Source organism: Euprymna scolopes, chromosome 19, assembly GCF_053919585.1.
Source record: "Euprymna scolopes isolate OS-2025 chromosome 19, ASM5391958v1, whole genome shotgun sequence".
Taxonomy (NCBI): domain Eukaryota; kingdom Metazoa; phylum Mollusca; class Cephalopoda; order Sepiida; family Sepiolidae; genus Euprymna; species Euprymna scolopes.
In genome coordinates, this window is record NC_136500.1 from 37775611 (window position 1) to 37788213 (window position 12603).

The 12603-nt window shown below is 32.4% G+C and overlaps 1 protein-coding gene and 1 pseudogene across 1 annotated transcript in view; both read left to right on the plus strand.

Moving 5' to 3' along the window:
• LOC145240201 (uncharacterized) overlaps window positions 1–12603 on the plus strand; it is an 86020-nt gene that overhangs the window by 39845 nt on the left and 33572 nt on the right. The gene's annotated exons all lie outside the window — the stretch shown is intronic.
• LOC145240495 (U2 spliceosomal RNA) lies at window positions 4506–4620 on the plus strand (annotated as a pseudogene).

Genomic DNA, 12603 nt, shown 5'->3' on the forward strand with positions numbered 1-12603 from the left:
AAGAGAGGCCGAAAGGGATAAAAAACGAAGGAGAGTGCGTCAAACACGTGTCAATAGAGGGGAACAATAATTTGCGCGTGCCATCAAAAGCATAATTCGTTTAGACCTTCTGTGGTGTCCACCTAACTGTGGTGGTAGGGGCAGATAGAGCAAAGATACACCCAGTTCAAGAGAAGGTAAATAGATGCGTCCAATAAAAATAAGATCTTTTAAATAAATGAAAGGAATAATGATTATAGATTTATAATCAGTAAAAGTTGTCAAATAAAAGGGGAAGCTGTAATACATTTATTTGGTAGTTATGGAATTTTAGTTAAGTTAAAGGGGGGGGTTTAAGATTCGGAGTTTTTAAAAATTTATTTTCGGAACAATCAATAAATAAATTAAATCAAAAAATAAAACAATCAATAAATAAAATCACCCAAGCAATGTTAACATTGCTTGGGTGATTTTATTTAAGGAAACTTGAGTAAGGTAAAGCAATAAGGGGTATATAGCTATTATTACAATTATTACTAATGGGGGAAAGATAGGAGATTATGATTATTACTGATGGAATAACAGATAAATAATTATTATATTTTAATAAAAGATAAATAACTCTTATTATTATTACTAATGGAATAAAATATTAAACTATTATTTAATTATGAATTAAAGAGAAATAATAATGATTATTATTACTAATGGAATAAAATATTAAACTATTATTTAATTATGAATTAAAGAGAAATAATAATGATTATTATTACTAATGGAATAAAAGATTAATAACTATTATTATTTTTATTGCTAATGGAATAAAAGTAGATACATATTATTTCGAAGTTATTACTAATAGAATAACAGATGAATAACAATTATTATCATTATTATTAATCATTACTAATGGAAAAATATTACTATTTAATAATTATTACTAATTGAATAAAAGATAAATAGTTATTATTATTATTATTATTATTATTATTATTATTATTATTATTATTATTATTAGAACAACCTACTTTCAGTGATTGCAAGAGAAGAGATTGAATGGATGGTTATGAATGAAATGAATAACGAAAGTAAAATTGATCAAACTAGCTCTGATGAAAGAACTGAGACAGTGAAAGTGAAGAAGGGAAATGTAAGCGATGATGGGAGGCGGACAACTGAGGAGGTATGGAATCCTATGGTTAGGGGAAGTAATGAGAAAGAGTTTGAAGGATCTAAGGCAGATGAGATCATTGACTCTGAGACAATGGAGCCAGTGAAAGGAGCAGATGCATGGAGAAGTTGTGATGAAGTTCGAACTTTGACTTCTGTAGAAAAAGAAGTACTTCAGAAGTTAAGAGAGGTTCTTCTTAGAGACGATATCATAGAGATTCCAAGTATGAAGAGTAGTGATAGGCGGAAGGTGAAAAACGAGGTAAAAATAATTCAAGTAGTAATTCACAACATAAGAAAGAACATATCGATTACGGAACTTAAAAGGCTTCTGTATGCAGCGTCATACGTTATTGCGAATCGTCTTGGCTTATTACAGAAGAAAAAGGGAGAAATGAAGGATAGAAGGCCACACTGGCAGAGGCGGCTTGAAGAAAGTATTAAACGGTGGCGGAAAGACATTGGTAGAATCGAAGAAATAAGAGGAGTTAAACTAGGACAGAAAGCCAAGGACGAGCTTGAAAGGAGGTATAGATTGCTGGAAAAGGGAACGTTGAACGTTCTAACAATGTTGAAAGCGGTCTACACTGGTGGTATGAAGATTAGGAACTTTGTTGGAAAAAGTGTTGCATTTCAGCAGAACAACCTGTTCCGGAACAATCAGTCTCAGCTGTATAAAGAATTAAATGGTAGTAAACAGGCGGGAAATAACAACACTCCAAATGCAAAAGATGCAAGGAAGTTCTGGAGTGGGATTTGGTCCGTCGAAGCGCGATATAATGAAAAGTATAGCTGGTTGGGAGAGGTCAGAGAAAGGCTATCAGAAATGCAGCAGATGAAAAACGTTGAGATAACCATCGATGACGTTAAGGATGGCATACGAAGGATGACAAACTGGAAGGCACCCGATCTAGATGGAGTGATGGGCTTCTAATTTAAACAGTTCCCATGCCTTTATCCACCTATAGCTGCTGCTCTGCAAAGAGTTGTAGAGTCGGGAGATGTCCCTGACTGGCTTGTGAAGGGAAGAACAACACTGATTAGGAAAGATCCTGCAAAAGGAACAGATGCCAATAATTATAGACCAATTACATGTCTGCCATTAATGTTGAAACTGTTGACTGGAATATTTGCGGAGAAAATTTATGAGAGTAATGGTGTTTTTCCTGACGAACAAAAAGGGTGCCGGAAAGGCCCGAAAGGTACTAAAAAGCAACTACTAATTGATAAAGCAATAATGCAGGATGCGAAGAAGAATAAGAGGAATCTGAGCGTAGCATGGATCGATTACAGAAAGGCTTATGACATGGTTCCTCATTCATGGATACGTGAAACACTATTGATGATGAAGGTTGCTGAGAATGTGGTAGGGCTTTTGGAGACAAGTATGGCTCAATGGGAAACGGTGCTGACAGCAAACAGAGAGATGGGGGCATGTTGGCATTAAACGTGGGATATTTCAAGGAGATTCGTTATCGCCACTTCTTTTTGTAATGATAATGATGCGACTGAGCATCATCTTGAAAAGAGAAAAACTGGGGTATAACTTTGGATCTAGTGACAGCTGCCTCAACCATCTACTGTTTATGGATGATTTGAAAATATTCGGTAGGAATGAAAAGGAAATGGAGAGACTGGTAGAACTTGTGGGGACATACTCAGAAGACATTGGGATGGAGTTTGGGATGAGTAAATGTGTGGTGCTGGTGATGAAAAGAAAGTAAAGGTTAATTCGAATGGAATAGTGCTGCCAAATGGAGAAATCATGAAAGAAATAGAAGATACAGGATATAAGTATTTGGGAGTGCTAAAGGGTGTAGGCATCATGAACAGTGAAATGAAGGAAAAAGTCAGGAAGGAGTATCCTAGAAGAGTGAAACTAATTACAAAGTCGAAACTGTATGGAGGAAACCTAATGAAAGCAGTAAATGCATGGGCAGTCAGTGTTTTGAGATACAGTGCGGAGATTTTAGAATAGTCTGACAAGGATTTGCATGCCATGGATATCAAAACAATAAATTTTTAGCAATGTTTGGTATATTTCACATTCGAAGTAGCGTAGCAGGGCTGTATCAAAAGAGGAAAGATGGTGGGAGAGGATTCAAAAGTGTAAGAGATTGTGTTAGAACCGAGGAGATGTCGTTGAAGGAGCATGTGGTTAGAAGTAAAGAGTGGATGCTTAAGGTTGTGGCCAATGAAGTGGAGGTGTATGAGACCAAGGCTGATTATGTGAAACGTATAGATAGAGAAAGGGCAGAGGAACTGGTTAGGAAGAAAATGCATGGAAGGTTCTTCCAGGATATAACAGAAGTGGCTGATGAAAGATCATGGCAATGGCTTAGAGCTGGGTATCTGGCTAAGAGTACTGAAGCTTTTGTTTGTGCAGCACAAGAGCAGGCATTAGGAACACGATTGTTCAAAAAAGTGGTTCTAGGAGAGGAAGTTGCTGCAGAATGCCGGATTTGTGGTAAGACCTCAGAGTCAATTGCGCACCTTGCAGCAGTGTGTAGTGGACTGACCCAGAGAGAGTATCGCAAAAGACACGATCGCATGGGACTCCGGATATATTGGGAGGTGTGTAAGAGGGTTGGGGTGAAGTGTGCTGGAAAATGGTTTGAGGAGGTGCCTCATGAAGTGAGAACAAGTCAGGATGGCAAGGTAGAGGTATAGTGGGACAAAAGTGTCATAACGACCAAGCAATTGGAACATAATCGTCCGGATTTGGTCGTCATTTACAAGGTCTCAAAAAACTGGCAGATTGTAGACTTGGACAGGAATGTGAGAGAGGAGAATAAGAAGTGTAGCAATCATGCTCCATTGGCCTTGGAGATAAGGCGTATACACAGGGTTAAAACACAAATAATCCCGGTCGTAGTTGGTACACTAGGAGTAGTATCAAATCGTCTGGAAGCACAATTGAAAAAACTACAAATCTCCGATGTTTTAGGCGGCCTTCAAACCTCTGCAATTATACGTACCACCAACATCCTTAGGAAACCCCTTGATCTTTGAAGCTCCTTGTTTGAAGCCGGGATTAAGGGAAATCCTCTGGAAATTAATCTCATCCCTTTCCAGAGAGACGTTCATAAACGAAATCAGAATTATTATTATCTATATATTAATACAATAGCGTGTGTGTTCTTTTGTGTGTCACGCTTACATCCGGGTCGTTTAATTGTTATGACATTCTATTTCTTATCTTGAGATTAATATCGTAATTCTCCCTGGCCATGTTATTATGCTGTGCATCCCTAAAAGGAAAGTGGAATATTCCAAATAAACCTTGTCACCCCTTAAAAAGAAAAAAAAATTGGTATCGATGTTGAGGCAAAGCTAATAAATTAATAAAAATGATTTGTACTTCTTGGCCTTTTGGCCAAGATCAAAGTGTAGTATCTGTTCTTCAGATGCTACATTTCTATTTCTTTTCTCTCATCGGAGGAAAAATGCTTTACAACTAAGACAATTTTTTGTTCCTTTTCTTCACATTAAAAAACGACCCTGGTGTCTAAATCTGTCCTGTGAGGAGGCATTGTGAATAGGTACTATATTTAATGAAACAAAGTTTTAATATTACAAAAGTAACTGGGAAAAGTAATACCTGATTTAATTACAAAATGCTCTGGAAATGTCTCTTCTGATTAATTATAAAATTCACTGAAAATGTCCGTTCTGATTATTTTTGTTTTTTGTTTACTTGTCTCCCCACAAGGGCAGGGTTAGACATGAGGTCGGTTAAAAGTTTTAGGGGAAACCAGCTCCCTAAAAAGGGGTACTCTGGTCAGTGACAAAAATACAAATTGCATCATTAATGAAGGATTTCTCCTCCATTAACAAAGACCAAAAAAGGGGGGATTTAAGTCACTGAAATGCTGAGACTGATACTACACTCAGAAATTCATGTTGAAGCAATGGTTGCCTAATCTACAACCGTGTTAATGTTTTTATGTATTAATTTCGAAAACTGATTTAAACATTACTTTATTTCAAGTATATTTTAAACAGGGGGTGTGTTATATGAAGTCAGTCCAGGAAATGACTTAAACCGTTTACGATTTAAACATTACTTTATTTCATGTATATTTTAACAGTGGGGTGGGGCATATAAAATAAGTCCCGGAAATGGCTGAAACCGTTTACGCAATAAACATTACTTTATTAATGTATATTTTTAACAGTAGGGTGGAGAATATGAAGTCCGTCCCGGAAATGGCATCAACCATTTACGTTTTAGACATTACTTTATTTAATGTATATTTTTAACAGTGCTGTGGGGGGATATGAAGTCAGTCCCGGAAAGGGCTGAAACAGTTTACTATTTAGACATTACATGATTTCCTGTTTATTTTTAGCTGTGGGTTGGGGGATATATAAGTCAGTCCCGAGAATTGCTGAAACAGAATTATGGAAAATGATGAAATGTGAGTTTATTGATTGGTGTGTTTAAAATAAAGCAATCAGTCCAGGCAATATATCAAAGTTATTATGTTAGTAAGGGAGGGCGATAAGGATGGTTTAAATTATGAAAAATGATTGTTGAAATTAGTAACATATCCAAGAATTATGAAAAATGAAAATACGTGATTAATGCATTAGTGTGTTTGCGATGAAATAATCAGACCAGACAATATATCAAAGTTATTTTTTTAGTAAGGGGGCGATGATGTTGGTTAAAATGATAAAAGATGATTGCCGAAATTAGTAACATATCCAAGAATTATGAAAAATGATGAAATGTGAGTTGATTGGTGTGTTGTAATGAAAAATCAGCCCAGACAATATATCAAAGTTATTATTTTAGTAAGGGGGAAACTATGAGGTTTGTTAATTTATGAAAACTTATTGTCGAAATAAATAACATATCCAAGAATTATGAAAAATGATGAAATGTGATTTCATGAATCAGTGTGTTTGTAATGAAATAATCAGCCCAGACAATATATCAAAGTTATTATTTTATCAAGGAGTGGGGGCGATAATGTAAGTACAAATTATGAGACATTTGTGTCGAAATTAGTAACATACCCAAGAATTATGAAAAATTATGAAATGGAGGTTAATTAATTGGTGCGTTTGTAACGAAATAATCAGCCCAGCAAATATATCAACGTTATTATTTTAGTAAGGTTGGGCGATAATATTGGTTAAATATATAAAAAAAACATATTGTCGAAATGAGTAACATCTAAAAGAATAATGAAAAATGGTGAAATGTGGGTTAATTTATTGGGGTGTTTGTTATGAAATAATCAGCCTAGACAATATATCAAATTTATTATTCTAGTAAGGTTTGCGATGTGGTGAGTTTAAATGATGAAAAATTATTATCGAAATTAGTACCATATCCAAGAATTATGAAAAATAATGAAATGTGAGTTAATTGATAGTTGTGTTATTTTATGAAATAATCAGCCCATACAATGTATCAAAGTTATCATTTTAGTAAGGGGAAGGGCGATAATGTGGGTTAAAATTATAAAAAAATATTGTCGAAAATAGTAACATATTCAATAATTATGAAAAATAATGAAATGTGAGTTAATTGGTCGATGTGTTTGTAATGAAATAATCAGCCCAAGAAATATATCAAAGTTATTATTTTAGTAAGGAGGCGATACAGTTTTAATAAAAGGGCTAGAATAATATGATGTGCCTTCATTCATGCTGGACAGAACGCCCGCAGAATGCATAGCTACAATATATTACATATGAAAAATGCGCTGTGGAATTTCCACAGGTCCCGCTAGTTATTATTATTATTATTATTATTATTATTATTATTATTATTATTATTATTATTATTAATGGAATAAATTTAAGGTAATCTGCTTATGTAAGATAGTGTTTAACGAAAGTGTTTTAGTATGGCGTGAAGTTGGTAAGGAAGAAGGGATTTGTAGTTTTTGCAAACAATTGACAATTGACTTCTAATGTTTAGTAGTTGTCCTCTATCTTTAAAGTTAATGATAAACATTTTTTTCATGCAGACAAAGAAAAGAAGGTGAATATAGGGATTTACAAGTATTGGATTTTTTTGAGAATTTCCCACTTAAGCCTAACCCAAAATAATCTTGAATCCATCATAGTATTACTAAAAGTCAATGTTTGCCGAAAAGGATTTCATAAACCATAAACATGTCTTATATTTACTTGATGACTTATATTACTTAAAATAAACATTGCTTTGCAACAGATGTAAAAATAAAATAAGTTTGTGTTCATTGATTATTTAAAACATGATTTGAAAATAATATAAACTGTTAAAATACATTGTTTAAAATATAATTTGAAAATAACATAAACTCTAAAACATTAAGAACATGATTAAAAATAAACTGTTAAAAACATTGCTAATAGAAAAATTATTTGAAAATAATATAAACTATTATAATTGTTTGTCTAAAGCATGATTTAAATATATTATAAACAATTAAAATACATTGTGTATTTATAACATGATTTGAAAATAATATAAACTGTTAAAATATATTGTTCATTTAGCACATAGTTAAAAAAATTTAATTGCTAAAATCCATTGTTTACTGAAAACAAAATTTGAAAATGTTATAAACTGTTCAAATACATTGTCTGTTTAAAACACGATTTGAAAATAATATAACTTGTAAAAAACATTGTTTAATTAAAACACCATTTGAAAATAGTATAAACTGTTAAATTCATTCTTTATTTAGAACATGACAATAATATAAACTATTACAATCCTTAATTTGTTTAGAATATGATTTGCAAATTATATAAAATGTTTTAAAACATTGTTTATTAAAAACATAATTTGGGAATTATATAAAATGTTAAAATACATTGTTTATTAAAAAAAATTGAAGATAACATAGACTGTTAAAATACATTTTTTTACTTAGTACATAATTTGAAAAATATATACTGTAAAAATAGTGTTTATTAAAAACATAATCTTAAATTAATATACGCTAATTAATATACTAAAGTACATTGTTTCTTTAGAACATGAATTGAAAATAATGTAAACTGTTAAAATACATTGTTTATTCAGAACATGATTTGAAAATAATATAAACTGTTAAAATATATTTTTATTTACAACATGATTTAAAAAAAAATACGAACTGCTAAAATACATGATTTTTTTAAAATATGATTTAAAAATATAAACTATTAATATACATTGTTAACTTTTAACATGGTTAAAAATATATACTGTTAAAACGCATTGTTTACTTCGAAAATGATTGGAAAATAAAATCAATTGTAAATACATTGTTTATTTAGAACATGATTTGAAAAAATATATACTGTAAAAATTGTGCTTCAGACATGGTTAGAAAATAATATGAGCTGTTAAAAACAGTGTTTATTTAAAACAATCATTTCCAACGTGGGGCGCATGCCCCACCGGTGGGGCATGGCAATATTTTGGTGGGGCATGTGCAGGACGTGCACCCTTGGGTTTACTATACCATATTATATATTAAATATCACAAAGGGGAGGCATCAGGATTTTAGAAATGCCTAGGTGGGGCATGGCTCAAAATAGGTTGGGAACCACCGATTTAAAACATAATTTGAAAATAATAAAAACTGCTAAAATAGTGTTTATTTAGAATAATAAAAACTGTTCAAAAGCATTGTTTACTTATAAAATGATTTCAAAATAATATAAAATCTTAAAAGTATTTTTATTTTGAATATAATTTGAAAATAATATAAACTGTCAAATATTTATTTAGAACATTACTTGAAAATAATATAAACTCATAAAACCATTGTTTATTTAGAGCATAATAAATAAAAATATAAACTATTAAAATAAATTGTTTACTTGGAACATGATTTGAAAATAATACAATCTATTAAAATATATTTTCTGTTTAGAACATGATTTGGAAATAATATAAACTATTAAAATGCACTTTATTTTAATAATAACATGAACTGTTAAAATGCATTGTTTATTTAGAACATCATTTGAAATAATGTAAACAATTAAAATACATTTTTATTAGAACATGATTTAAAAATAATATAAACTGTTAAATTACATTGTTTATTTAGAAGAAAATTTGAAAATAATATAAACTGTTAAATTACATTGTTTATTTAGAAGAAAATTTAAAAATAATATAAACTGTTAAATTATAATGTTTATTTAGAAGATGGTTTGAAAATAAGTTAAACTGTTTAAATACATGTTTATTCTCACCTCTGCATCAACGACAAATATCGAGAAACCAGTAACTGCAAGTTTATTGATTGATCTTTGGGGTTTATGAAACTATTTTTTGATATTGTCCAAATTTGGATCCCAATAAAGTGTTTGTACAATAACTATATATATATATATATATATATATATATATATATATATATATATATATATATATATATATATATATATATATATATATATATATATATATATATATATATGTGTGTGTGTGTGTGTGTGTGTGTGTGGATGACTATAATGCTCCCTATCTTAGGTTGAGCATATTGGGAAGTGATATACAAATTAGCATTAGCATATGAGCTTAGGTATTTGGATAATGTCAATACATTGTTAATTCACTGCCCACAGAGCAGTAGCCGTATAGCGCAACGGTTAGAATCTCTGATTTGTCGTTTGGGCGATCGAGTTTCGATCCTAGCTTGAGGTAGTTGCTTGTCTAGCTTCACTGATGAGCTGTGGAACAGCGAAAAGTACTGTATGTGGATGATTACATACATAAACACACACACACACACACACACACACACACACATATATATATATATATATATATATATATATATATATACACTTGTGCCCGATATTATTCATACCCCTCGGATCTTTGAGATTTCTATAAGAATATTGCTCAAACCAGAAGGTAGACAATATTAAAGGGATTTCAAACAATAAATCAAGCATAAGCATTTAATTTAAACTCAACAAATAAATAAATTATGCAAGTTTGAAACATTATACAAAGAAAAACAATAATGGCACTAGTTCAAAATTATTCATACCTCTCTTACTAATAGTCAATAACATGCCCTTTATTCTTAATAACTGCCTGTAACCGTTTGGGATATTTATCAACAAGGTTTTTACAAGCATAAACACTGATTTTTGACCATTCTTCAATGCAGTAGTTCTCCAATTCCCTCAAATTTCTAGGTTTCCGCTTTTTAACCTCAGTTTTCAATATGTGCCAGAGGTTTTCGATAGGGTTCAGGTCGGGACTCTGGCTAGGCCATTTCAAAACATTAATTTGATTATCCTCAAACCATTTCTTGACTATTTTGGCAGAATGTTTTGGATCATTATCCTGTTGAAGGACCCAGTTTGGTCCTAAATGGAGCTTCTCCGCATCCTGTCTAATGTTTTTCTTGAGTATCTCCAAATATTGCTCCTTCTTCATGGTTCCATCTATCTTGACCAAACTACCTGGACCACTAGCCGAAAAGGAGCCCCAAAACATTAGGCTACCACCACCATGTTTCACCGTGGGTATGGTGTTCTTTGGGTTGTAAGCTTCTCCTTTCTTCCTTCAAACGTAAGAAGCATCCATATGGCCAAACAATTCAATTTTTGTTTCGTCAGTCCACAAAATACTTGAGAAAACGGACTCTGGAGAATTCACATGGGTCCTAGCAAACTTTAGACGTGCTGCAAGGTGTTTTCCGGTGTGCAATGGAGTCCTTCTTGGTCTTCTTCCTTTCAGACCATTTTCATGCAGAGTCCTTTGCAATGTTTGCCTTGATATTTTTATGCCAGAAGACTCCAGATTTTCTAAAATGTCCTTAGTAGTGGTGGTTGGATTTGCATTAACACTTCTTACAATATTCCTGGTGGCTCTAGCAGACAGTTTCCTTTTTCTTCCTCTACCAATCAAGTTGTTTGTTGTGTGGTGGCTCTGGAATTTTTTGATGATGCTCTGTACTGTTGCTGTAGGGACCTCAAATTTCTTGAAAATTGACTTGTAACCTAAACCATCCTTATGTGAATTCACAATTTAGTCCTAAGATCATTACTAAGCTCTTTTTTCTTCCCCATTCTAATAATTTTTATTCTTTTATTGGTTTTCAGTTGATATCATTTTAATTTCTGAAAAATGCAAAAAACGAAATGAAATTAATCAAAGGTTGTATAAAAGCATTCAAAATAAGAATCAAACAGAAAACAAACAGTCAGAAACTCGATTAATACTGAAAAAATAAGGGGGTACGATTATTTTTGAACATTGCAGATTTTATAAATAGCTGTATATTTCTTTTATTACAAGTATCCCGAGATTTTAAAATGACGAAAATGATCAGAAGAGGTTTATTAAGAATATGTATCAATATGGACGTAAACAATAAATTATTACAAAAGTTACACCTAATAAACTCAATTTTCAAGGGGGGTATGAATAATATCGGGCACAACTGTATATATATATATATATATATATATATATATATATATATATACAGTGATGATCATATTTATTGGCATGGTAAAATATAAGTTAATTTTTCAGATAATTTTTAGATAGCGGTTTATGCAAACTATTATAAGTGACTAAATTATAATTTTCAATCGCCATGGTTAAAACTAAGGAACACAGCGAAGACGTCAGGAAGCTTGTTGTAGCATGCCATACCAATGGGGAGGGCTATGATAAGATTTCAAAGAAGCTAAACCTTCCCAAATCCACTGTTAGAGCCATAATAAACAAGTTCAAATCGCAAGGCCACGTTATGAGTTTAGAGGGTAGAGGGAGAAAAAGGATTCTTTCCCCAAGAGATGAACGGAAAATTGTTCGACAAGTAAAACAAAACCCAAGGATCTCTGTTGGGGAGATTGTTGATGAACAGAGCACCTCTGGAGTGAATGTATCTCGACATACAGTTGGTAGAGTTTTGAAGAGAGCTGGTTTAAAAGCATGTCGTCCGAGAAAGACTCCCTTATTGAAGCCTATGCACCTGAAAGCAAGGCTAGCCTTTGCAAAACGTCATATTGATAAAGATGTTGCATTCTGGAAACGTGTTCTATGGACTGACGAAACGAAAATAGAGTTATTTGGCCATAATAAAGTGTCTTATATTTACAGAAAATCTGGCGAAGCTTTCCTGCCTAAGAACACCATACCCACAGTGAAGCACGGTGGAGGCAGTTTGATGTTTTGGGGATCCTTTGCTGCCTCTGGACCAGGGCGACTTGTTAAGGTCACAGGTAGCATAAAAAAGGAAGATTATGTTAAAATATTGGATGAAAACCTGAAAGACTCTGCTAAAGAGCTCTCACTTGGTCGTCGTTGGTGGTTCATGCAAGATAATGACCCAAAGCATTCGGCTAAACTGACTAAGAAATGGCTTGAGGACAATCATATTAATGTTTTGGAGTGGCCATCACAAAGCCCAGACCTTAATCCAATTGAAAATTTATGGAGAACATTAAAATTGAGGGTAATGCAAAGGAAGCCTAAG